The 24,229-nt window shown below is 36.7% G+C and overlaps 1 protein-coding gene across 4 annotated transcripts in view; it reads left to right on the forward strand.

Annotated features, from left to right (window-relative positions):
- The window catches only part of LOC101896635 (palmitoyltransferase app), a 390,848-nt gene that overhangs the window by 57,002 nt on the left and 309,617 nt on the right, over positions 1–24,229 (forward strand). Inside the window, exon 2 of one of the 4 annotated variants that reach the window (XM_059119663.1) lies at positions 12,964–13,003. The exons of the other annotated variants lie outside the window; for them this stretch is intronic. The gene's annotated coding sequence lies outside the window, so the exon portion shown is untranslated. The remainder of the gene's footprint in view (positions 1–12,963; positions 13,004–24,229) is intronic. 4 annotated transcript variants of the gene reach the window in all.

A 24,229-nucleotide genomic window follows, 5' to 3' on the forward strand; every position in this document is an offset into this window, starting at 1 on the left:
CATTAGATAATTTTTAGAAATTGACACCAGTTTTTTGCGATAACCTCCAAAATGTCCTTTCTATTGCGAAGTCATTTTTTTTTGTGGAAACAAAGTTCCACAGGAATTGTCCTATGTTATGCCTTATTTTTTTAACCATAACGATCTGAACCCACTGTTCGTTGGGGGTAATATTCTGGAATCATTGGCCAAGTTTTACTTTATCATTTTGCAACATAAACTCATTGGATCATTGAATTACAACTTCATTTCCGTTCCCATTGCCATAGTCGTTTGGCGTTCCCAATCGTCGATTCCCTTTCAAAAAGAAATCCTTTGTCCCCCAGTGCCAGGTGGAGGAAGAAAAAAAACAACGAACAGAAAAATCTGCAAAAGTTGACTTATGTGATATCAACCATTCATTCAACATTTGTCGTCGTCATCGTTACTTGGATTCCTTGAAGGAACTTTTATTCCGGTTGTTGTTGTTGTTGTTGTTGTTCCTACCAATGTAACTTCATGTCGTGACATATTTTCCTGGCAATTCTTTAAGTTTTCCCGGCATTCGTTTTTGTCCCATAGACTCCAGTTGATTTTGTTTTCTTGATAATACTTTTTTTATACCTGATTTGATTTTGTTGTAAAAATGACGGAAAAAATCGGGCAGGAATTGAAGTGAACCACGTTCAGGACCAGAACAAATGGAAATTAATGTTACGTGAAAAAGTTGATTTCTTTCCGTGTTATTTTTGTAGTTGTTGTTGTTCATGCAAATCATACCTGGTGATTGACTCATTTTATGCCACATTTTTCGGTGGAGACCGCGAGTGCCATGCCATGTGCTGTATGCTTTGCTTGGCAAGAGGTGAGGACATGGAGCAGGAAATCTCATTAGGAGCAGTTATTTGCTTCGCATATTCTTGCTCTCTCTCTCTTCCCCCTTTTTGAGCCATTTAGCATTCCGGCAGTTTTCATATGTTACCATTAGCTGAATTTTCATCTTGCTTTCTGTTCTGCTCTGTTTTTTTTTTTTTTTTAATCCTTCCTGTCACCGTGGATTCACTTGCATTACCTTCGTTTTTTCGCTCTTTCCAGCTGTGTTTAATTACGCTCTTCCCCGGTGAGGTGGATGTGTGTACTTTTCGCTTCATAATTGAATAAGGAAAAACATTTTTCGGATTATTTCACTTTTGTTTTTTTTTTTTCTTGTGTCGGTCGGGTATGCGTGGTTGGTTGCCAGGCTGACTGACTGACAAACCGACTGACTGACTGGTTTACTGCTTCGTTGAGCACAAAAACAAGGGGAAATGTTCATTAACATAGTAAGTCGTGTTGTTCTTTTTTTTTTTTGGCTTGCTTGCCTTAGGGAATCATGCTGAACACATTTAAACTATGCAGTTGCATAACTGCGAAATCCCCTCCCCTCTTTTCAACTCTTTCTCCACCCCTTCCTCGCTTTCCATAATGATGAGTGTAATTTTTACTGGCTCACTTAATGTTCTTGTGCAAATTATGAACATTAAATGAATCACCACCACCACCATCCTTGTGTAATAAGTATTTCAACCAAACTTGTTCATACATCAGCTATGTGTCAGAAATAGTTTTCATCAGATTCGAACTTTAAGTCAGTTGGCAAATTTTTGTTGTTGTTGTTTCTAACCATGACAAATCCATTAAAAATTCGTCAATTTTTCATGCATGTCATGCAAAAGTTCGTTGGCTTGTCCTTTCTCGTTGTTATTCCTGAGACCGCAAAATAGTTTACTTTTTAAGAGGATTTTTATGTTTTGGAGGGCAAAATAAAATCCTTAGAATTTTCTAACCTTTTAAAAATATTTAATCATGCATGTATAGAAAGAGGATGGACGTTTTAGTAATCCATTAAAACGGAATCAAAAAATTGGAACTGAAATGATAAAAAATTGAATTCATATTGAGAATTAATAGGCCAAATACTCTTTTTTTGATTTTTTAAAAAATATTTAAACATGCATTTGTAGAAAAAGAATGGACGTTTTTGTAATCGATTACAACAAAATCAAAAAATCTGGAATTGAAATGAGAAACAAAATCGAAACCATATTGAGAATTAAGAGGCCAAATATTATAAGCCATGCCGATCTTAACCACAAGTTCAATAGGTTCAATATAAATCACCATAGAACAGAGAAAAGTAGAAGCGAATGGGGCACGTTTAGCAGAAAAATAATGAATAATTATACCACCAAACCCTGAATGAAAATCTTCAAGAAAGCTAAAAAAAGGAAAACTTAACAACTCCTGGAAATGATAGGGAATCTTCCAAAAATCGAGTTGCAAAATAAATGATGTAGCAAATGACAGATCATTCTGGAAGATGTTTGTACAGGACCTATGCTCCATAAGGAGTTAAGCCAATCCTAAAGGTTTTTCTAAAGGACTTCTAGCTATAGAAGTCTTTTTGTGAGGTTTTATATTCATAAAGACTTTAGGGGATCTCCTACTTAAAAGAACTTCTAAAATGTCTTCTTTCTGTGGAAATATATTGAAAGGTCTAGGCAAATAGAAGGTACATTGAGAGGATAATAGCTAGCACACGAGCTTCTCCATTAAAGACCCTTCTAAAAGTCTTCTGCAAATAAGAGTCTTGTCGAAGATCTTCTGCGATATAGGACATATTCAAATGTCTTCACTTTATAGAGGACTTCTCCAACCTAAATTGGTTTTTTCAAGAATTTTGTCTCTAATTAGAAAACCTTTCCACAGGTTTTATGTACGCAAATAGGATATTATCGTAGGTCTCAAAGACCTTCTTCTTAGAAAAGTCCTTTCCAGGCTTATTCTTTTCTGAATTCTTCTCTCCGTGGTAGGAATTTTCTTATCTTATCTCTCCACATACCCCATATATACGTCGAATACCTTTCGAGAAGTTGCTCTCACTCTCTCTGGAATACCTATTAAAATGTTTTCGAAAATCCAGTTCCAAACGTGTTCTTTTCTTAGAATATCATTTACGAATTTCTGTTAGGGATCTTCTTTCTATGGGAAAACGTGTCTCTATTTTGGAAATTCCCTGCTTCCAGAGATAATATCTGAAAAGGTTTTTCTTTCTTTGCAGATCCTCGAAAAATATTCTCTTTACATCAGCAGAACAGCTTACAAAGTGTTTTTTTCACCATAGATGACGTTTCCATAGTTCCTCACTCAATAAAATATATTTCCAAAGGTCTTTACCCTTTATAGAAGACATGTCCAAATCTTTTCTTTCCTTGAAAGACTCCGAAGGCCCTTCCTTCATAGAATACATTTCCAAAAGTCTTCTCTTCATTGAATACCTAGAAGACCTCTTTTAAAGGTTCGCCATAGGATAACTCTCCCAAGGCCCTCAGTAAAGAATACATTTTGAGACGTTTCTTTCCATAACATTTCCAGAACCCATTTCCAAATTTATATTTCGCTTTCAATAATCATATGTGGTTTTTTGTTAAGCATCTGCAGTCTTTGTAAAGTACTGCCTCCATAGAGGGGCTCGGGAACCCCCTGTGTCCATAGAATCTATTTTGAAAGGCCTTCTGTTTTCGTAGCATACCTTGAAAACGGTATTTTCTCGACAACCCTAGAATAAGTCTCCCATGTGCTCCTCTCCACATAAAAAGTTTTTAAAGTAGTTTATTCTATAGAAGACATTTGTAACCTTTAAAAGGCTTTTCCAAAAGTCTTCACACTTCATAGAAGACTCGTCCCAACCTTTCCACTCCATAGAAGTCTCCGAAGGCCTTTTCTTCATACAAGGCTATTCTAAAGGTATTTTCTTCATAAAATATCTACCAACCAGAATGCTTTCTCTCCAAGGAAGGCCTTTGCATTTTGAGACAACTCTGCAAAGAAGACATTTTGGGACATTTCTTTCCATGGAAGACCTATTAAGCTATTATTTCTTAAAAACATTTCTAAAGTGTGTCCTTAGAATATAAATTATGGAGTCCTGTCTCCATAGCCTCGGCCTAGGGAATGTCTTGTCTCCAGAAAAGACAGAAGACATTTCCAAAGATTTTGTTTTCCTAAAGGGTATGTACAGAGAAAGGCTTGTCTAAATGTTGCTCGCCAAATAAGGCTCCGAAGTTATTTCTTCCATGGCAGACCTTTCCAATGGTCTTCCCTCCATAAATTACCTTTGCAAAGGATATCTTTTTATAGAAGAGTTTTTCAAAGATCTTCTCTCCATACAAGATCTCTTCAAAATTTTCCCCGTAAAAAGCCTTCTCTTAAAAGACGTTTTGAAAGGGCTTTTCTTGACTTTATTTGATATTACACGTTTCCAAAGACATTTTCTCCATAAAATACCTCTCCACAATACTTAACTCCGAGGAACACTTTTCGGAAGATCTTCTCCACATAAAATACTTTTTTAAATAAAATTTCTACATTGAATTTCTTTATATAATTTCTCCGCATATCTTCTATATCTATAAAATACCTATTTAAAGGACTTAATTTTAACAAGACTTTCAAAGTTCGCCCACTATAGAAGACCACTTTAAAATTCTGGCAATAGAATATCATTCGGAAGGCAAAAAGAAGGTGGAAAGAAGATTTTTATAAAAGTATTATTTAAAAAAGGCCATCCATAACTTTTTATCTCTCAAAGGGGGTCTTTTCAGTTGCCTTTAACTTTACAGAAGACGTTGTCAAATGACTTTTCGCCATAGAAGACCACTTCAAAGGTCCACATTCTTACCTCCCTTTCCCGCTCAAATGAACTTTTTTAATAGAAAACCATTTTAAAGGTCCTCTCTTTATAGAAGAGTCTTCTGTCCATAGAGCACCTTGCTAGAGAACTTTGCTTTATAGATAACTTTATCAAAGTTTTCTCAATAGAAGACCTCTCAATAAGTCTTATCATTAATTTTTATACCCTCCACCTTGGAAAGGAGGGTATATTAACTTTGTCATTCCGTTTGTAACATCCTTAAATATTCGTCTTAGACCCCATAAAGTATATATATTCATAATCAGCATAAAATTCTAAGTCGATTTAACGATGTCCGTCTGTCTGTCTGTCTGTCCGTCTGTCTGTCTGTCTGTCTGTCTGTCTGTTGAAATCACGATACAGCCCACATTATTTGACGTAGAGCTCCAAAATTTAGCAGAGCTATTTGCATTGTGTCTAGGATGGTTGGTATTGAAAATGAGATATATCGGTCCACGTTCTGGTATAGTCCCCATATAACGCTACCTCCCGATATTCGGTATTTTGATGATTTATGCCACGTTTTTTCACGGATTTGTCTTAAAATTGGTATTTGTAGGTCATAGCAGGTCCCTGAGCGTGTGGCAAAACATTGCATGTATGGGTCCAAAATTTGGTATAGCCCCCATATAACGGTACCTCCAGATATTCGGTAATTTGATGATTTTTGCAACATTTTTTCACGAATTTGTCTGAAAATCGGTATTTGTTGGTCTTAATGGGTTCCAGCTCCGGTGGCGAAACATTGCATGTATGGGTCCATGATTTGGTATAGCCCTCATATAACGGTACCTCCCGATATTCGGTATTTTGATGGTTTTTGCCACATTTTTTCACTGATTTGCCTAAAAATTGGTATTTGTGGCTCATAATGGGTCCTAGTTCGTGTGGCGAAACATTGTAATTATAGGTCCACGTTTTGGTATAGCCCCCATATAACGGGACCTCCCGATATTCGGTTATTTGATGATTTTTGCCACATTTTTTTCACGGATTTGTCTGAAATTTGGTATTTGTTGGTCATAATTGGTTCCAGCTTCGGTAGCGAAACATTGCATGCATGGGTCCATTATTTAATATAGCCCCCATATAAAGGTACCTCCCGATATTCGGTATTTTGATGGTTTTTGCCACATTTTTTCACTGATTTGTCTAAAAACTGGTATTTGTGGGCCATAATGGGTCCTAGTTCGTGTGGCGAAACATTGTAATTATAGGTCCACGTTTTGGTGTAGCCCCCATATTACGGTACCTCCCCATAATCGGCATTTTAATGGTTTTTGCCACATTTCTTGTAATGTTTATTTTACGCTAAGGTGGAGGGTATTAAAAGTTTGGCCCGGCCGAACTTAATGTTTTTTTACTTGTTTTCTATAACAGATCTCTCCAAATGTTTGCTGGTCACAAAATACCCAAAAAATACCAAATAGAATGATTATTTGAAATGTGTTCTCTCTAAAATCGACTTTTTAAGGTCTTCTCTCTAAGGAAGACATCATAAAAGTCATTTCTCTATGGAAGATATTCTCTTAATTGATAACCTTATAGAAGTATTCCGTCTAAAAAAACTTTAAGGTCTTCCGCATAAACAAAAAATGTCTAAGGCTTTCTTTATTTTTCTGTCTTCCAAAAATGGTTTTTTAAAATCCTCAGTCTGTAGAAAACCCTTTAATGATCTTCTATCTATATAATGCTCTCATGCTTTATGAAGATTTCTAATTGACTTTTTCTAAAGAGTACCTCTTAAATGTATTCTTTCTACACAAAAATATATCCTAGATATAAAAATATCTAGGTAAGACCGTTCAAAGTTTCTTTTTTCTACAGAAGACCCTTTTAAAAGTCGTGGTTCTTAAGAAAACCTTTCAAATGTATTTTTCTCCAGGGGAGAAGACCACTTATATACTATATTTCTACCAAATACCCTTAAAAGATATTTTTATAGCAGATCTACCACTGGTCTCCTACACAGAAGTGATAGAAGATCCTCTCTACATCTTTTCACAAAAGATGATCCTTTAGAGGTTATCTCTTAATAGATATCCTTTTTAAGGCTTTCCTACTTCTTTTTGAAGGGCATATGACTGCCGATGACCTGCTAAAAAACTTCTGTCCATAGAAATGTTGTTAAAGATATTCTCTCTATAATGGATGTGCTATATTTTTTCTATGGAAAACCGGTTGTAGCTCTTCCTTCTATCTCTCTTTCTGTGGAATATCGTCCACAGGTCCTTTTTCTATAGGAGAGCATTTGAAATAGAATTATTTTAGTAGAGGACATTTTAATGTTAAATACCAGTCCCTATTTATACCGATTTTCTAAAGGTTTTTGTTTTATTTTTATGATCAATTTATAAAGGAATTTGACGGATCTGTTCCTAATACAAAAAAAATTTTTTTTGTCCTTCTATCAAAAAAATATCCTTCCGCTCCTGCCTACATAAAACCTCAAAAAATTTCGTTAAGTTTTCATCTCCTTAAGCCACTATCGGAAATTTAAATATCCCTTACATTTTTTTGTCCTGTATTCATACATACTTAAAATATTACAAGCGTTACAATAACACAAACAACAACAACAACTTAATTCTTCAGTTCAATGATTATTATCTTTGTTAAACGTAATGACTAAATCCGGTTATACATTTCGCTAAATACATCCATCCAACCCATGTTGTTGTCCATCAATCCACTCAGGAAAATTACAAATAATGAAAATTACATGGCGTCTATCCAAAGGATAATGGCCTGGTCGACAAACAACAACAACAACAGCAGCAGCAGCAGCATAACACAACAGATGATGCCGATGTCGATGATGATGACGCTGATGAAAGGACATCGATTGAGTAAAGCGTCGGAGCATGTGTTACGATACAAATACAAACTACAGCAACAACAACAACACTGATGGCAACCCAAATCGCCGGCGATGCTGCAATAGACTGCTGATCATCGGTTGGGTCACATGGCTGTTGTGGCGCGTTAATGAACGAATTGTCGTCGTTATTCAATTGTAATTAATGACCGGCCGTGGTGCCTGGTTAAATGAATGCTGCTGCCGCTAGGTTTGGCGGGCCAAATAGAGCCAATGAGGCAGGCAATCAGTCCGGATGTTGGTTGAATGGTTGGTTGGCTGGCTGGCTGGCTGGCTGGTAGTCTGGTACACCTGTGTGCATATATAAGTGTTCTACTTTTCGGCGCCAACCAACCAACCAACCAACCAGCCATCCATCCATCCATACCTCAAATGTAACATTAATCATATGTCCAAGCTGTCGATATGGCTGGCACAGCTTGGACAATGGAATAAAATATTGGTGACCAAATCACGGGGTGTTGTTTGTTTGGTCTTGACACACACACACACACACACGTTTACTCACACAAACACAAATATTGTGTAATCCCGTGGTGGTGGGAGGGTCTGTGTATGGTGTAATACCAGCCTTTGCATAAATTATAAATTAAAACGGAAATAAAATTATTGATACTCACACACACATGCATGTATACATATGTATGTATGAGTGTACATATCATAATTTAATAATCATATTTATTTACTTCATTGACCCCCGGGGCCATAGGTCAGTAATGTTGAACATTTTTTTTTGAATTTAATAAAGTGTATTTTTTTTCCTTTCACTTCTTATTAATAAATTAAGCATGACATTTATGTGTAAAACAGCATTTTGTGTGTGAGTGTGTGTGAGAGGGAGGGGGTCATGTATTTGGCCTGAGGCGCGGATATGAAATAATCAATAAATTATATCAATGATGGATTTTTATCATAACCGAGCGGTATAAAAGAACTTCGCAATGGATCTAAATTTGATGGATATTTTTAAAAAACGAGTCTCATTGCCAAGAAGACCATTTGCAATATCTAATACTGTCGACACTTTTCTGACCATTTCTGTTAATCAAAAACACGGACATAGTCTCTCCTGGAATTATCCAGGAGATTGCTAGAAAATTTCCAAATTTGCCCCTGTACAGGGTTGCCCATATTCGACGGACCTTTGGGCCCATTCCAATCGACGAGGCTTTTCCGCAGGCAACATTCTTTGCGTCAATTGAATTTTGTAGGGGAACAAATGCAAATCAATGCGAATAATCCGTTGTAAAGTGGACCGAGCCATGCCCAACTGCTGAGAACGGCGTTTTTAGGATGTTCTTGGGGACCTCTCAACACTGGCTCGTACGGCAGCGATATTCTCCGCCGATCGCCTTGGTCGACTTTTATATGGCCTCTTCGGATTAGAAAGAGCCTTACCAGTCGAAAATTTTTCGTATAAACGCTTAATGGTGTTCTTAGAAGGCGAACTTCTCACATTTTTTAATGTTTTAAAAGCACGTTGAGTTTTCACAATTGACTTCTTCTGTTAAATGTAAATTTCAACTATTTCAGAGCGCTCGCGTGGCCTGTATTGGTTGATGGTAAAAATCTGCTTGGACTGACGCTTCAAACGCGGTATGTCATTAAGCGATGTGACATCTCTGTCAAAAGTTATGGCGTTGTCAGATGGGTCCGTCGAATATGGGCAACCCTGTATATATTTTTTGTGAAGCACGGTTGACCGAGATTGATTTTCTTTTACAAGAATTCCGCTAGGAATACCTTAATAGCTTCATATCTAACAAATATTATCGATTTTATAATACCATTTAGTAATCTTATTAATCTCTGGGACCAATATTATTCCAGTAGAATAGCTCCGGTGACAGAGACGTTCACAGTGGGAGGTGTTTTAAAGTTGGGACCACTTACATGCTTTCAGAATGCATTTATTTGTACGTCGCTTTCCCGAAGTCACAGTGACCATGCAATTATCATTTTTACAATATCACACGAGAAATCGGGCAAATTCTTTTTCCCATTCTATGATACTATTTTGATAGTAATGTATATAACTTTCCATACCCAGGAGGGTTGATTGTAGGAGTGCTTGATTCTTTTTCAAAATTTCAATTTTGTGTACGTTTTATATGAAAAATATGTATTTTTTGTATTGGGTCCGATTTTTCTTCGTTTTGTATAATAATTTTTATAATAAAATTTTCCTGGAAGACACAGTAGGGCACGAAATTGTCTTGGTCCGCATAATTCTGTCACGACTATTAACTTCGGAATTTATTTTATCAGGCCTAATATATGGAATATATTGTGATATATATGTTCAATATTGCTCCGACAGAATTGTCCTGAAAGGCACAGTGGCACAGCCAAAACGCTCCTTATCGAAATAACGGTTTTAGACCCTAGGTCTCTTTGGACCAAATCCATTTCAAGACATTTTGGAGTCGATTTAGTGGTGTCCGTTCGTCCGTCCGTCTTTCTGTCTAGCTGGCTGGTGAACACGATGACTCTCGAATCCAGTATCCGACCCAATCCAAGCTTGATACATCGTAATATTATTATCAAACTTAGATCGAAATCGGAGATAGAAAATATCGGTTCATTCATTCTGGTACCTCCCCCACAAAATGTCGAAAATTTAAAAAAAAAATGTTTTGCTGCACGGAAAGAGAAGGGATAATCCGATTTTCCTCCAACTTTGAAAGTCCTAATATTTTCGTCAGTGCTAAGTCAGGTGCGAAAATGGATGATATCGGTTCACTCCATCAAGTAACTCCCCCACAAAGGGTCAAAATTTTGAATAATTATAAATCTTATAAAATGTGATGTAAGTATCCGATTGTCTTCAAATTACACACATTACAATATTTTTATTAAGCCAAGGTCTTGAGTGAAGATGGACTATATCGGTCCACTCCTTCTGGTACCTCCCCAACAAAGGGTCAAAATTTTGAGTATTCATGAAGCTCATAAAACACGAAATGCACATTCGTTTCTATTCAGACTTTTGCACGTCTTAATACTTCTGTCAACACAAGATCTGTTATAAAGATTGTAGGGATCGTAATATACCTTCTGGTACCTCTCCCACAAAGGGTCAAAGTTTTGAGTAACCAAAAGGGATTATAAAATCTAAAATAAGTTTCCGGCTCTCTTCATATTTCACACATGCCATTATTTATAATAACACAAGATCTGCGCTGAAAATGGAATATATCGGTCTTCTCCTTCTGGTATCTCCCCCACCAAGGGTCAACATTTTGAATGTTAATGAAGCTCATAGAACACTAAATTGACATCGGATTCCATTCAGGCTTGGCACATATCAATATTTCTATCAACACTAAAGAATATAGAGATCGGACCATTCCATCTGGTTCCTCCCCCACAAAGGGTTAAACTAAAGAATATTGAGATCGGACCATTCCATCTGGTTCCTCCCCCACAAAGGGTTAAAAATTTGGAATAACCAAAACGATCATAAAAGCCCCAAAAAAGCATCCAGTTCTCCTCAAATTACACACATCACATTAGTTTTACTAGCCCAAGGTCTGATGTGATGGTGATATATAACTGCCAACCGCTTCTGGTACCTCACCCACAGAGGGTCATAATTTCAAATACTTATATCTGTCATAACTTGCGAACCATGTTGGCGATTCCTTACAACTTGCTATATCTAAATATTTCTCTTAACCAAAAATCTGATATAAATATGTCATATATCGGAATTTATGATTTCGCATACAATTGGATATAAATGTTCGATTTCTTTCAAATTTTGCATATACCAATATCTTTATCTGTATTAGATGATGGAATAGAATACTTCGGTCCGCTATATCTGTTACCGCACGCATATTTCCACGTTTTCCAAACATTTTCACATATCTCATATAAAGTATAGGAAGTAGTCGATATAGTCTAAATCTGGCACGTTGTAATATTTATATCAGTCTTTGGTCAGATACGAATTGGTCAATATTGGCCAACTGTTTCGGAACCTCATTTCAACATTTTCCAAAAATTATCACATATGTCATATGTTACATTAAGGCGAATTGTTTCGTTATGCAGCTGCTGTACCTAAATGGGCGAAAAATTGGCCAAACATCCTCAAAAAAAGCCAATGTCGATATAAAATATAGCCAAATTGATACCATGTTCTGAAATAACTCAGTTCAGCCAATTTGTTACCATATTCTGAAATAACTCAGTACAAAATAATTTTTAATTTTAAAGTGCTAGCATAAATCGTATGACGTCCACGTTTTATATAACGGATCAAAATATGCCATGGTGGCGTATAATAGTTAATAGTACACATACGCTAAATATGTCATTGTATATCCATGTTCCTTTCTTGCGGTTCGAAAGGAGCTGATTTTTTTGCCGATTTTTATGACAGGAGGGACAAAATAAGTCAAAAATTTTTTTACTCATCTAATAATTTTGTTAAAACTTCTTTAGTACCATATTTAGTTCCTCTGATAAATTCTCTTACATAGCATCTGAAAGTTCCATACGCTGTGCCATCACTCCAAATAATTCCCCTTTCACATTAAATGCGATTGACACATATAGAGAAAAGACCGCGCTACAGTATACAAGCGTGTCGTCGTCAAGTCCTCTTAACGAGTCTAATAGTTTCAGCAACATTAAATGACAAGACAAACTAAATTTGAGTATGACAAGTCTATTGACATCAACGTCAACATCAGCAGGAGCGGCTGTGGCAGTAGAAGTCAGCAGCAGCATTGATGGGCTTGGACAAAAGAGGGACGAGATAAAAAATCAAGTATGCAGACAATGACGACATACACATGTTTCGAACACAAAGTTCCCTAGCAAAACGAACTCAAACACACACACATTCATCTCTCCTTGCAAAACATCAGACTAGACAACAGTAATGGTAACATCAACAACAATAACAACGACAACAGGTCACTGAAACTCACTTGACATGTTAAACGGAAATATTCACTTTAACTGACAGCTTTTCTCACACAAAGACTCACACACACACACTCTCTCTCTTTCTCCTCGCTCCTTTCTGGGACAATCCCCATGCCTTATTAAATATTAAATGAAGTGACACAAATAATATGTTTGACCCAACAACATTTTATTGACCCAAAAAATGAGACAAGGAAGAGAGAGAGAGATAATGGTCAAACAGCATTTATCTCCCGGGAGATGCAAAAGCTACTGTAGCCGCCAGCCCTAATGGATGTTTAGTGGCCAAATTGACATGACTTGTTAAGTCATTCTATGTTTCTTTTATGAATTATTTGATGGTTTCTTTTGACATTTTCTGTAGAAAATATTTCCTTATCATTCAAGTGATAGTAACTAATGGTTTTCTTGTTTTCTTCTCTCTTTTTAGGTAATATCCAAATGAATATGCTAATAATTTAATTGGAAAGGTAAGAATATTATTTATGGTTTTTGGTTAGTTTTTCCTTTTCTTTATTTGCTTTTGTAAAAGTCATTGGGGTAACTTTTTTTATATATTTTCGGAATTCATTGATAAATAAATGTTTCCTTAAACATAAACATATGTAGCACGTCAGAAATGAAAAATCCTCCTCTTAGTGAAAAAGTAATTTCTCAGAAGGCAATTTAGTGCATATCGTTGGCTAGGAGGCGTATGATGATTGTGCCTTCATTACTCATACGCACATAGGGACACAAGACATTTTCGTTTCCTATTAATATCACCGTGCAACACAAAAACGGGGGGACCTAGCGGATCATGAAAGTAGTAGAAAAAAGACATGTTGAAAATTTACATCGCGAGGTAGCCTAAATAGAGGGGAGGAGTTGCCCCCTCTCCTACATTTGTAGAAATTTTCGAATTAGAATTCCTTGAAATCCGTTGATTTTAGGCATATAGTGTCTTCAGAAATATTGTATATAGATATACGAGGATTTTTTGGTTTAAACTCTCAAGTGAGTCAACAAATGCGCCTTTTTGGTCTCCTTTTTAAAATATGGCTCAAAACTCTCCCTAAACGGAATCGTAGCAACTGAAAATATTCTACAATATTATTTGTCGTAAAATTCTACTATAGGTTCTAGAAGACTTCAAAAGTCAAAGATTTCCCTAAACGGCTATGGGTTAAAGTCGTACTTTGTGTTAGTTTGTGTAAAAATCTTCAATAGAGCACCATTTTAAAAGGATGACGTCCAGGACAAAAATATTTTTCATCAAATGTTAATATGAGCCGCCACGAACTGACACCTGAAAATAAGATCTTTATCAAGCCATGACCATATGTTTTGAGATATATGCATGTACATGTATACATACATTCATGGGTCATGTTTGACCCCTTTTTGGTATTGTCGCTATAAAAGGATTATTTTTAAGTATTTTTTTTACGTTTCAGCAATTTTTTTTTCTGGTGAGCACAATGCTTCTTAAAAGGAGTATCCAATTTGGTCAAAACTTTGAGCATCTCATATCGGTAGCCTCCATCTGAAAAATTATAAATTTTCCATACAATATGTTACGTGATTGGCTCGTCGACTGGGGTAAGCTCAGTCGCTGCCAGGGACTCCATGAGAACCCAATAAATCTTATGAAAAAAAAAAGTAGACTTATTCCTTTCCTGGAGGTGAAATCGGGGTTTATGATTGATTTAAATACTCTATTACAGTCTACTCAGGGTTAAAAGGGATAATATGGATATAATAGTTATGTTGGCGAACTGACTTCGGAGATATTTGGGAATCAATATATAGATGTTCAGGTGTAATTGAAGATGGGAAATCCAATGTTCACGACGGTCGGGAATGCTAGTGTTGCTATTTGGTTTCTTGGCGATTTGTAGACAATCACAAATTATGATATGTAGACGACGTATGTCCGGGGATTACGATGGTGATTTGTATGCGAAGTGTAAAAGGGTAAAATTTGATTTAAAGAAAATTGGGAACTGTATGGACTTTGGGTATCCGGAGATTACGATGATGATCTTCGGGCTGTAGACGATTGGAAAATGATCGGTATATCTGATGAATGGACGTCGGATGTCTGTGGATTACGATCTCAAGCCACCAAGAAAATCTCAAGCCACCATACAAAGGACGGCTACTTACAAAAAGTTTAAAATTTAGAAAAGATTGGTTCGGAGGCCACGATAATGACGCTCGGATTGTAGTTGATTTCCCTATTCGGCTTGTAGATGATGCAGCTGTTCGGGCAATAATCGGGAACTCTGGCGAAAGGCGTTTGGCTCACAGGTTTTCGGTTCGTGTACGAGGAGTACATTATCGGTAACTCGCATCGGTGCTCGGTGGTTAGTTAGTCGGCTATTTTACCGATGACTACCTCTACATTACTACTCCAACTGCAGTTACGAGCCTGATCCGTCAACACAAAACAAAAACTATGCGTGTCACCACCATAGCCCAGAGAATGAGAATTATTTCTCATTTATGTGTATGTTTATTCAAAATTTGGCCCCTCCGTGGGGAAATTGCTTGATGGAGTGGGCCATTATTTTCCATTTTCCCATCTGACCTAGAACCTGATACAAATATGAAAATTTGCAAAGTTTGATCCGTTTTTGTTCTTTAAGGTAAATTATTCTCTGTGACCTTTTTGACCTCTTGTGCGGGAGGTACCGGAAGGAGTGGACCGATATTGCCCATATCCAAACTCGATTTAAGTTTGGTAATAATATTACGATGTACCAATTTCGGACCAAATCGGATACTCCCTTCGAGAGTTATTGTACGCACCAGGCACTCAGACAGACAGAAAGACGGGCAATATGAATGAGGGCATAAAAAGTTTCCAAAAAAAAAAAAAAAAAAATGTTCGAAGCCGCTGAATCCACCAATTTCGGAAATTATTCTGAGTTAACGATAATAAATGTTTCCGCAGGAATTATCCTTTATTAAAATTTTCGAAAATCACAAAATATCAATTTTTTTCTGTAATTTTTCCAAACTTTGCAATATTTCTACCGAAATTATGTGAAATGGAATAGTAAAACACATAGCTTAACTCCTTCTGGTAACCCCCCACAAACGACAGCATCTTCTAAAAGACCTTAAATGTAAAAAGTTGTTTATACGCACGGCTCCAAATGATTTTCATTTATAATGACCTTCGATCTATAAGAAGATATGCATATAATTTCGTTCAGACATACTCATCAAGAATTGGGTTCGAAACCCATTATGTACAAGGACATTTAACACAAAAAGGAGTCGATTAGCCTGATATTTTGGAAGCACGTACGCCTCATAAACATGTGACGTTCCGCTGTGATGCTAAAGGGTATTCTATACATTTTAGAAGTACAAAAGTTCTGTTAATACAAGTCTTTTACCAACCTCTTACCAAGACTCTTTGTAGAGCTTCCATACGGATTTTTTTTCAAATAAATTGCTATCTTTATAAATCCCCCCCTCCAAAACCACAATCCCTAATCGCCTAATTTAGTCCCTACAAAATATTGACTTCATTTTTTCTATTTGTTTGGCAATCTGTTATATTTGTTCTACCTTGGTACGAAATAATTAAAGATTGACATCGAAATTTATCATTCGTCATAATGTCTGTCAAAATACGTTCCATACAAACTCTCAATTTGTAAGCTAAGCCAGACAGTCAATTCTCGAAGGTAAACGCGCCACTGGAGAATAGAAACGTCACAAACATATTGCTGCATGGCTTCGGTTGTGTGGCTTGTGGTTGCGTATGATTAATGACACCATATTCGTCATACTCTGCCACTGACGGAGTATGCGGAGTAAGAAGATGAAAAAGGAAGCAAATGTAAACAATTTTTCTTAAACAAATAACAAAATGTAACATAATTTTGTAATTTTTCATTTTTCACGAAATGAAGACAACTACGACGAAGAAGGAGATGAAGAGAAAAGCGACAGAATAACATAATGGAGACATCATTTGAACGATGTCTAATATTTGCTGTTTTTTTTTTTTTAAATATAATTTTTATTTTTTTGTTGCCATTTCAAACATGTCATATTGCAAATGTGGCTTTGAACTTAATGTTCAAATCAAATACAAGATTCCGCCTGTAAATGTTTTTTTTCTCTCCGTCGAGTCTGTCCATCATCAATGCTACGTGTTTCCAGAGATTACATGAATGGAACAGTAACGACCTCTCTGCCAGGGTGGAGTGAAAAAAACCTAACACAACAAAATTAAGCTGCTTGTAAAAGAATTGCTACAATTTGTGCTGCAAAGGAAAGAGAGCAACAACCACACATACTCACCTAATGCTCTACCGAATGACATTAGTAGAGAAATGTTTTCTTTTATTTTCCAAAAAAATATGACACGCACACCCATTCACTTGTCGTGTGGTTATGAAGAGTAGGAGCCGTAATGTCTTTCGTGTTTTGTGTTGAATGTCATATTTTGAGGGCGGGAGGGGGAGAATATAGAGGCAATAGTTGAACACTTTTACATCCAGGAAACTGAAATCCTTTGCTCTTCCATGTTGTTCAGGCATATTATTTTGTTTAAACTGTTGTTGTTTTCTTTTCTTGCTCTTGTTGTTGTTGCTCTTTTTTCTTCTTGAAATCATTTTTCCCGCACTTACCAAAAAATATAAAATTGTTTTGTATTCCCTCAACATTTTTGTAGGCATTTCAGATATGTTGCATTGTATGTGTGTGTGTGTGTTTCTGTGTGTTCGTGCGGACGTTAGGCAGATAACATGTCTCGAGTCAGACTAAAGGATAAAAGCTAAAGTTTGCTTATAAATTTTTAGATATGCAAAAATTGTTATGTTTAAACATCACCTCACACTGGCACACACACAGACAGAAAATGGAAATAAAAAAGCAAACATTTTCCCTCAGACCATTCAGAGGAATATTTTGTAGTTTTTACTCTGAATATTAGGGTGGGACCAAAATTAAACCGGATTTTTTTTATCCAGAAAGTTTCCATTATCCTATAAAGGACCTGGGGATTTTCTTCATATCTAAAACTAGTGATTATAATAATCCGCCTAATTAATCTTTTTTTATTGAAGTTCTTTATGTTTTTCGGATACAAGACTAAAAGGTCTACCCATGGAAGCCCGATATATTTTCTTGAAGCATATGGATTTTTTAGGTAGGTCGACAGGTATTCTTGCAAAAATGTCGATGGTTCATCTTAAAGAAGGCTGATGGGATTTTCTGAGAAAAAATAAAAACTTTGTATATTTATACCCTCAGCCACATTTCTAGAGAGGGTATGTATCAATTCATACAGTTAAAACGTCCCCAGTCCAAATAACGGGTTTCAACCCTAGGACTCTTTGGACCAAATACGTTTCAGGACATTTGGGGGCGATGTCCGCCCGTCCTTCCGTCTGGATGGTGCGCACTATAACTCTCGAAGGGTGTATTCGATTTGGTTCAAGCTTGGCACATTGTAATATTTTGGACAAACTAAGATTGAGTTCGGAGATGGGCTATATCGGTCCACTATAATATTATTAAATTCTTTATTTGCTACTAAAAACGTGCAAATCAACCAAATTATGTCCTTTTTATCCTCTCAGACATCTGTCTAGCCGGCTGCTGCGCACGGTTCACAAAAATATAAAAATCATTAATCAGCTGATTATATTGTTTACAATCGTACAAAAGCATTATGGTGAGAAATTTCCAGAAAAAAAGTTATTCGTGATGGAATTCAAGCGTGATAGAGTGATTTCTTTCGACTTGGCTGGAAAACCACAAGTGGCTATCGTTAAAGCACTCCAGCATTCAAATGTGAATAAATCTTTTGTATCTCGTACCCGCCCGACGTAAAGGAAGTGGACGGAAGAAAACAGCAACATCAGCTGAAATGGTTCGAAAAGTAAAGAAGCGACTTGATCGAAACCCGCGTCGCAGTGGCCGAAAAATGGCTCGTGAACTGAACATATCGCAATATTCCATTCGGCAAATATTAAAAAATGAGCTCGGGGTGAAGCCGTTGAAATTCCAAAGAGTGCAAAAACTTACACCGCAACTGAAAGAAAATAGACTCAAAAGATGTAAAGAGTTGCTGAACTACCGGATTTAGTTTTCGATGAGAAAACATTCGTTGTCCAGCAGTTTGTAAACGAACAAAATGATCGTGTTTACTTGGTAAAGATGTCAGCTGAAAATGTACATTTCGGTTGGCTACCAGAACCCAAGCGCCGGCCATGGTGATGGTGTCGGCCACCATAACAGCCGATGGTCGCTCTCCGCTTGTATGAATCGACCGTGACATCAGAATAAATACCGAATATTATCGCGAAAATATTCTGGAGGGTGTATTAAAGCCTTGGGCACGCAAATATTTTGGCCGCAGACCTTGAACATTCCAACAGGACTCAGCACCATCGCACTCAACTCGCGCCACCCAGGAATGGTAACAAAATGAGGTTCCCCCTGCATTTCCAGCGCACAATGGCCACCAAAATCTCCGGATGCCAATCCGTTGGACTATGGTGTCTGGAGTATTTCGGTAAGCAAGGTTGGTACTAAAAAATACCAAAGTGTGGATCACCTCAAGCAAGCGCTTCGCCGGGAATGGGCCAAAATACCGCAGAGCAACATTCGGGCAGCGTCTGACTGTTTCATTGGCTGTTTGAAGACCATAATTCGTGCCAAAGGTGACAAATTCGAAATTTGATGCTATTTCCGACATTTTTTGTTCTTATTCAATAAAATTAGAAAAAAAATGTAAAAATTATGGCGTTTGACTTTGTTGCAGTTTTTTCTATCCCACCCTGTGTACCTGAACTTGAATTTATATAATCATTTCAAACGTATGACCTAAGTAGCAAAAAAACCTTCAATCTGGCTGTATGTGACAGTTAAATACCAAAAATTCTACTGGCCTAAAATTAATCTCAACAAAATTTCGTTTGGAATCTAAAGTGATTTTCACAGACGGACGGACATGAGTCAATCCACATTGAATCCTATGCCGATCGAGAATGTATATACCTTGTGTGGGGTCTTAAATTTCGAGGTGTTACAAACGGAATGTCAATATTTAAGGAGTTATGGGAATTTTGAAGTATATTATTGTTCCTCTTTACAGAACTGATCATAAAACATAGCTAAAAACATGGCAATATTTATGGAGTTATGATCATTTTAAGGTATGCTTTAATGGCCATCATCGTGGGGAGAGTCTGAGAAGAAGGGGTCTTCTCCTCCACGGCCCTCACTCTTCGTATATACGTGATATGTGCTTATCTTACCATATAAGTTCAAAAATCATCGAACATTTCATAAACATTTAAAGTGGTAAGATCGAAACTGTCCTTTTGAAATCTCCTCATAAATGGGCCAATATTTTGAAAATTTTTCAATCTCATGATTACCAGATTTTAGTCAATCCTTGCTTGTCGAAATATTACGCAGGACTGGACTACTCTTTCTTTGCCTCCCCCACAGGGTCGCTCCTGAATAAATTGTCATGTGATGCGGAAATATGTCGGTCTGAAAAACCTGATACTTTTTATTATTTATATCTTTAACCCACCCCAATGTTTACATTCGTTAGCAAAACAAGATGTATATATGTGTTCATGTTTGTTTATGTCCTTTTAGTCTTGACTGAAAAGAGACGATGCTGTGTCTTTTTTTTCCTCTTCTTCTGAACAGAAAACAAGGTGCTTTTGTAACATTTGTTACTACATTTCAAATGCATATTTACGAACATAGTAATGCTACTCTAGTTGCAAAAGAAGCATCTATCTGCAAATGCGTGACTATAGTCAGCGACGATGTGGGTTAAATAATTTGGGGAAAAATAGTAACTTTTCCGATTTAACAGTTTTGTCGTGGGAAAATTAGTTGAAGAGTTCAAGAAAAACCTAATAGCGAGTTTATACTATTGAAGATTAACTCCCTTAGGAGGATATAAATGCTGATGTTGGTTTACGCATACATACACAAACAAAAGAGAATGCAAATATAACTAAAAAAAGGATAAAAAAGGTATCGGTCGGTTTTGCCGACAGATGAATACCCTCAGCCAATTTTCGATTATTTAAAAATATTTTAACTTTTGTTATGAATTTTCTCTGGTTGAGAAATATATATTTCGATATAGCAAAGTAAAGAATCGCTGAGTTCTTTTGCAATTTATGGCAGATAAAAGTATTTAAAATTATGTCTCTTTGTGGGTGAGGTACCAGAAGGAGTTTGAAGATATATATCACCTTCACAACAGATCTTGTGTAAGCAAAAATGTCTGTATGTGTGAAATTGAAAGATAATTGGATGTTTATTTCGCTTTCTTTGAGAGTTTTGGCATTCAAAATCTAGAACCCTATATGGGGTTTTAAGCCTTTGTGGGGAAGGTAACAGAAGGAGTGGACCCATATACTCCATCTTAATACCAGACCTTGGGTTAATATAAGTATTGGGATGTGTGAAATTTGAAGACAACTGGACTATTACATCACATTTTGTGAGAGTTGTAATTATTCAAAATGTTGACCATTTGTGAGGGAGGTGGACCGATATTGTCCATTTTCACATCTAACCTAGCACTGTCGCAAATATTAGTATTTGTAAAGTTGGAGCAAAATCGTATTATCTTTTCTCTTTCTGTGCAGTAAATTATTTTTTTTTTTTTTTTTTTTTTTTTTTGAAAATGTTTGTGGTTGAGGTACCAGAAGGAGTGCGCCGATATTGCCCACCTCTGAACTCGTCTTGTCTAGATATAGTACGATGTACCAAGTTGGGTTAAATTGGATACTCCAGCCAGCCAGACGAAAAGACGAACGTGCAGACATCGCCAGATCGGCTCCAAATGTCCTGACACGGATTTGGTCCAAAGACCCCTAAGGTCTAAAACCGTTATGCCGATAAGGCAGTTTTAGGCCGTATAAAATGATATATACCCTCTGTGGCCATGTGGCTGAGGGTATAAAAAGACCAATCGATTTCTTCAGATTCTAGAACAAAGCATTACATTTTTTTCTATTTTCCATTTCTTTAAGAAACTAGCCCTCGTATTTATCTATTTTCTCTCGCTCGTTCCTTAGAATAACATGTTTGTTCGTCTATTAAACGTGTGATTATGTTGCTGCTGCTGCTGTATTCAGGTGCATTAACATGTTTAGATTATTTACCTTTTTACCCGATTGGAAGCACAAACACACACACACACCGGCCGACACACAGACTCGAGCGGGAAATAGCCAAGAAAATGCTAGAGCTTTAGTGTGTATGGCAACTGACATTATCATAAGCAGCAAAAGTAACGAAGACGAAGAAGAAAAAAGGAGGAACATTTTTTTTGCTTCACTTCTATTTCAATTTATTTCTTGTTTCGGTTGCTTCAAAGGTATTCCAAATGTTTTGGTTGACTGGTTCGTTGGAGCATCAATAGTTGTCGTTGTTGTTGCAACGGAGATTAGCTTTTGCCGGGCAAATGTTGCATTACATTGCATTGCAAAAGAAGTATTTTGGGATTTATATACGATGTCTGTATTTTCTGATCAAATGATGTTGAAATGCATTTTAAGGCGGAATTGAAGATTTGTTGAAAAATGGGAGAGGAATCCATCTTATGGTTTACTTTTGAAGAATTTGTGGAATGTTTTTCAGATTCTTTAAGAATAAAAAATAAAGTGGAAAAATGTCTTCAAATTCCTGAGTTGTAGGGACAAATATTTTGCATGATTTTGTTAAGAGATCAAAGGTGGTAGTGGCATGTAGGAAGACATTAAAGGCATTTTTTTTATGAAAAATTTCATATTTCATTCCTCATTGTTATACCCTAAGCCATATGACTAGGAAGGGGATATATCATTTGATACGGCCAAGACGTGCCTCATCGAAATAACGATTTTAGATCCTAGATCTCTTTGGACCAATTCCATTTCAGGACATTTGGAGTCAATTTAGCGATGTCCGTCCGTCTGTCTGGCTGGTGCGCACACAAACTCTCTAAGGGAGTATCCGATTTGGACCAAACTTTGTAAATTGCAATATTATTATCAAACTAAGATCGAGTTCGGAGATGGACAATATCGGGCCACTCCTACATAAAAAAACGAAATTTTCAAAAAAATATTTTGCTGCACAGAAAGAGAAAGGATAGTTCGATTTTTCTTTAACTTTGCAAATCCTAGAAATTACGTCAGTGCTAGTTCAGGTGCGAAAATGTCTACTCTATCAAGTACCTCTCCCACAAAGGGTTACAATTTGGAATAATTACAACTCTTATAAAATGTGATGTAAGAGTCCGATTGTCTTCAAATTTCACACATCCCAATAATTTTATTAGGCTTGGTGTTACAATGGATTATATCGATCCACTCCTTCTTGTACCTTCTCCACAGAAGGTCAAATTTTTCAGAAAAAAATATTTTACTATACAGAGAGAGAGAGAGAGAGAGAGAGAGAGAGAGAGAGAGAGAGAGAGAGAGAGAGAGAGAGGAGAGAGAGAGAGGAGAGAGAGAGAGAGAGAGAGAGAGAGAGAGAGAGATGATAATCCGATTTTGCTCCAATTTTGCAAATCCTAATATTTGCATTAAAGCTAGGTCAAAATGGACAGAATCTGTTCACTCCATCAAGAACCTCCCCCACAAAGGGTAAACATTTTAAATAATTCTAACTCTTATAAAATGTGATGTAAGAGTTCCATTGCCTTGAAATTACACACATCAAAACATTTTTATTGAACCAAGGTCTGGTGTGAAGATGGAATATATCGGTCCAGTCCTTATGGTACCTCCCCCACAACGGCTCAAAATTTTGAATAGTTTTGGAGCTCATTAAATGCGAAATTAACATCCGATTCCATTCAGACTTGGTACATCTCAATATTCCCATCAACACAAAATCTGTTATAAAGATGGTAGAGATGGAACCATTCCTTCTGGTACCTCCCTCACAAAGGGTCAAAGTTTTAAATGACCAAAACGATCATAAAATCTGAAATAAGCATCCGGTTCTCCTCAAATTTCATGTCATTATTTCTACTAACAAAAGATCTGCTATAAAAATGGAATGTATCGGTCCACTCCTTCTGGTATCTCCACCGTACTTGACATATCTCAATATTTCCATCAAAACAAGATCTGTTATAAAGATGGTATAGATCGGACCATTTCTTCTGGTACCTCCCCCACATAGGGTTCATGAATTGAAAAACAAAACGCTCAAAGAAAGCTCTCTTCAAATTTCACACATAGACAAGTTTTTAATAACCCGACATATGTTGTGAAGATGATATATATCTACGAACCGCTTCTGGTACCTCACCCACAAAGGGTCAACATTTTCAATACTCATATCTGTCACAACTTGCGAATGAGAGCAAAAAATGTCGGAAAATTTTAGAATAAGTTTAGATTTGTTCGAATTGGTCACCTTCGGTACGAATTATGGCCTTCAAACGGCCAATGAAACCGTCACACGCTGCCCGAACGTTGCTCTGCGGTACGTTGGCCCAACCTTGCTTTTCAAAATAGTCCTGACACAATAGTCCAACGGATTACTATCCGCAGACTTTGGGGCCATTGTGCGCTGGAAATGAAGCGAGTAACCTCATTTTGTAACCATTATTGGGTGGCGCGTGCTGGGTTCGATGTTGCTGACTTCTGTTGGAATGTCCAAGGTCTGCAGCCAAAATGTTTGCATGCCCAAGGCTTTAATAACCCTCC

This window comes from Musca domestica, unplaced genomic scaffold (assembly GCF_030504385.1).
Source record: "Musca domestica strain aabys unplaced genomic scaffold, Musca_domestica.polishedcontigs.V.1.1 15, whole genome shotgun sequence".
Classification (NCBI taxonomy): Eukaryota; Metazoa; Arthropoda; class Insecta; order Diptera; family Muscidae; genus Musca; species Musca domestica.